This window comes from Furipterus horrens, unplaced genomic scaffold (genome assembly GCF_987537825.1).
Source record: "Furipterus horrens unplaced genomic scaffold, mFurHor1.1.pri manual_scaffold_1, whole genome shotgun sequence".
NCBI lineage: Eukaryota > Metazoa > Chordata > Mammalia > Chiroptera > Furipteridae > Furipterus > Furipterus horrens.
In genome coordinates, this window is record NW_028327171.1 from 80,541,896 (window position 1) to 80,546,907 (window position 5,012).

Sequence of the window (5,012 nt, forward strand, 5' to 3'; positions counted from 1 at the left end):
TAACATGCAAAGCAAATTTATTTTTAATCTTCACAGCATCTCTTATTTTAAGAGTTAAAATTTTTGGAAGAAGAGAGACACTAAAAACTGGAGTAGGGTTGTCTGAGCCAAATCAGATGGGCGGGACTGGAGACATTGAAACCATGTACATTGCTTTGCTACTAGAAGCATCCCTCCCTTCACTGTCTGAAGAAGCTGCCTTGCAAGGAACTGTTGTCAATATTCATGCCGAGTTCTGCACTGGCTCTTCTCCATTGTTCATTTAGACTTCTAACATCAAACTCTGCTTCCTGAATTCAATGGGCATGATGCAATTCTGAGTTTTCTTTACTGGCTGTTAAGTCTTTAAACCCTATTGCCTTGGAAGCTCTCTGAGGAGTTTCAAAAGATGACATTTTAAATAATTTCATACATCATGCTTAGTTGCCCTCCCTGGGAGCCTTGGTTTGCTACAAAATAATTGCTATAGCCAAAAGGGAATATTTTGTTAAATTTTAATTTACGTCTTCACAGTTCACACCATTTTTAGTCATACCTGATATGCAGAGCAGAAACAACTCAGTGCAATATTAGATTTCTCATCTGTACCTAAAAGTTTGTTTTAATATAAAAATCTATTCATATTTATTATATACACCTTAAATGTAATGGCTTGACCTTTATTTTCCCTCTTAATATATGGTGTTTTTATTTTTCTAGTTCCCTTTACCATTTGAAAAAATTGAATATATGCAATCAATGATAATTACCAATTACATTTCCATTTATATTTTTGTGAGGTTTTTATTTGTATCATAGGTAAGACAGTTTTAATTTTTTTACTCACATATCAAACACTTTATCTTACCCTATTTATTATTATAGCCCTGATATGTAAAGCAGTAACCATTCACAACATTATTTTCTTATCTCTGCATCATTCTTCATATTAATACTTGACGGCCTGTTTCTAGGCTAGACTCCAAATAAGAACACAAAGTGTAAGATCCAGAATATGTATGTATGTATAAACCGTTTCTACTTGACTTGTGTAAAAAGTTTAAAAACTTATAGTTAACTTTATTTGAATATTCTGAGAATGAAGGAAATTGCATGGTTAACTCAAAAAGAAAGAAAGAAAATTTGAGAAGGTATCAAGAAGTAGTGTTCATTGTCCAAGTGTAACAATAAATTATGGACTGGCTGCTTAATATTCATGCAAATAAATGTTTTTCTTATCAAACTTATAATTGCTTTAAGTTACCATGCTATATTCTTAGTAAATTGTTCATATTTTAATCTTTGATTATATTCAATATTCAAAATACTAATCTTTGAAAACAATAAAATTTTTTGTTTAGTTTTCTTTTAATTTTTGAACACTTTAAAATCTATATGCATGTCAAAACAAAGATGTTCTTTAAAAAAGATATCCTTTTTTCTACATTTTAGAGGGAAATGTAGCAGGACATTGTATGTCATTGTAACAAAAAAAAAAATCAGTGTTGCAGTTTGTACTATTGACATATCCTTTTCCAGGGCTTTCAAGTTTTACCCTCACACCAATCCTCCTGACTCAGGGACTTGGTGTCAGTACTTGTTTGTGTTTTCACGGTTTTTCAAATCAGCAAACTGAGTTCAATTTTCAGCAGTCAAAACAGGCTTTTGTCATTGTGTTTGCATTCAATTTTCCATGGCACCCTGCCCACTTAATCATGCAGGTAGGGGAATTACTGGCAATGCAAGAGGGGCCAAGACAAGCTGCTGTGACCTGTCAAGAATCATGTCACATGTAATTACCATAATTTATAAGGATCACTTCACACTCACTGGTGTTCTTGCTGCACACCAATTCGACTTGCTAGAATGTTTAAGTAAATATTTGCACGCAACTCAAAGCTGCTGAGAATTTTCACTTCAGCTAGAGCCCACTTCCTATGAAATATTCAGTACATGAAATGTCTCCAGTGGTGCAGAGTGGTGAGTTTTCTCTCTGATTTGATTAGCAGTGATGATTCTTTCATGAGCTGTGAATGTCCTTCTAGATTAACATCATAGGTTCTTTGGTCTTTTCAGAGAAGAGGACTGGGAGGACTGTTCCTTATGAACATGTTTAAAGCATGTCTGAACAATCTATGAATTGTTTTAAAATGGTTCAAATAAGTTTAATTTCAGTTCATGCTAATTGATGATGTGTTATTTCAAATCTGAAATCTAATGATGTATTAGAAACACATAAGAACTCAAGACATAAATGCAAATTATGGCATTGATATAATTCATTTAATGGTGGGTGATTATTAAACATGTTACACAGTTGTAAAAAGAGATAACATTTTAACCAAATTTGTGAGTTGTAGTGCTTTGTTCTTGGTAATTTAAGGATTATTATATAAAATAACCCTGAAATTAAGAAGAACAAACCTATTAATGGAGATCACAAATATTCTATATAAAATGTCTAGAATTATAAAAAAGAAACTATATTTTTATCATCCAAAATCCTATATGTATGTGTGTACATAAATATATACAAGTACAAATTATAAATATATATACTTTTCTAAATTCCATAAATTTATTTTAATAGTGTATAAAACACAAGTGTATACAGGATTAATGTAGCAAATACTTTTATTATCACATATATCTGTGCCTCCTCATCTCTGCTTCTCTCATTCTTAAATAAAGAAAATTTATTTCTTTAGTTAATGGGAGAAGACTCTCACTAAAGTCAAGATTTATATTTTTGAGCACTTTATTTAATTTGTATTTTATTCATTTTTACTTATAAAGCAAAAAATTACCAGAACTGAGAGAATTTATGAAATTTAAAAATATATAGATTTGATTGTTTAAATGAATTGTTCACATGATGTGAAATTATTTATTTAACAAATTTCTCCCATTTGAATGTCTGATTCCCCTTAGCAGAGTAACAGGCTAATTGCATATGTTATATACATAAGACAGTATTTTGAGGAATTAAATGCACTTATTATTTTTATATTTGTAAAATATATAATTATTGGACTCATTATTTAATTTCAAGAGATTCTAAACATTACTTCTTTTCCCTATATTGTAGAAAATTAGAAATTTAATTTATATTTTTCCATCATAAATTAAAATACAATATCCTTCTAAACTTTTAGTTTCATAATTTATTAGGCAATTTTTCCAAATATTAACTACAAAAATGTTGTGCTGTACTCCCTTACATTAAGTTAGCACGTATTTTATTTACACATTTTCAAATTGTAGTAATTCTTAATCTCTTAACATTAGGATTTTTCTGTATAGAGCTAGAGATCCCCCATATGGAGACAATTCTAAAGATCTGCCTTAACTGTTACTAAGTCAGTAATAATTAACTGCTTGAAGCTAATTTTGAAAATGCTATTAACAGAGTTTCTACAACAGAATTTAGTCTTCTAAATAGTGGTTAAGAAACTCAAATTTAGTAACTTTTAAACACAAGTAATATATATTTTAGTAACCATATTAATTGAAATATTTCTGTCTCAAGAAAGTTATTTTCATTTATATGTTTTCAATATAACAGTGTATTTTCTAAATTTTTCAAGGATGTATTGCATACTTACTTAGGACAATAAATACTAAGTTGGAAAAACTTTGAATAAAGTCATGTACAGTGAGCAAAAATGATATACAGATTATTCAAATTTTTACATCTTCTATTAAAGTATAGTTAATATACACTATTATATTAGTTTCAGGTTTACAACACAGTGCTTTGGCACTTACATGCCTCATGTTGTGATCACCACAATAAAGATAGCAACCATCAGTCACCATACAAAGTTACTACAATATTATTGACTATGTTCCCTTTGCTGTACTTTATGTCCCCATGATTGATTTATTCTTTAATCATACATTTGTAACTCCTTTTTGCTTATTTTTATTTTTAATCATTTTTATTATTATTCTATTATAGCTCTCTCAATTCTCCAACTTTGTTCTCCTCTGCCCATACTACTCCCAACTCCCACAGTCAATTCCCACACTATTGTCCATGTCTGTGGATCATTCACACTTAGGTTGTTTCCAACACTTGGCTATTGTAAATAGCATTGCTATGAACATAGGGGTGCATAAATTCTCTTCAATTGGTGTTTCAGAATTCTTAGGACAACAATGGATGTAAGAAACAATTATGAACTATTATATTCCAACACACTGGACAACCTGGACTAAATGCATAGATTCCTGGTAACTTACTCTCTTCCAAAACTAAATCAGAAAGAAACAGACTCTGAAGAGACAGGTTACACTTAGTTAAATTGAAGCAGCATATAAAAAGATGCTCAATGTCACTTATCATCAAAGAAATACAAATTAAAACCATAATGTGGTATCATCTCACACCTGTCAGAATGGCTATTATCAGTAAATAGCAAACAAGTGTTAACAAAGATGTGGAGAAAAAGGAACTCTTTTGCACTATTTGTGGGAATGCAGATCTGTGCAGCCACTGTGGAAAGCAGTAAGGAGATTCTTCAAAAAATTAAAAATGGATCTGCCCTTTGATCCAGTGATTCCACTTTTGGGAATATATCCAAAAGAACCCAAAACACTAATTACAAAGAACATAAACACCCTCATGTTCATTGTGGCATTCTTTACAACCACCAAGATATGGAAGCAGCCCAAGTGTCCATCAGTAGATGAGTGGCTAAAACTACTATGGGACACTTACACAATGGAATACTGCTCAGCCGTAAAAAAATATTTTTCCTTTTGTGACAATATGGATGGACCTGGAGGACATTATGCTAAGTGAAATAAGCCAGTCAGAGAAAGACAGATACCATATGATCTCACTCATATGTGGAATCTAATGAACAAAGTGAACTAACAAGAAAAATGGTGATAGACATACAGATGGAGAGCAGGAGGACAGCTAAGGTAGGAGGGTGTTAGGGGGTGGACAGATTGAGCAAAAGTGAAAAAGGACTCATTGATGCACATGGACAACAGTGTGGTGATTGCTGGGAGTGGAGGGTACA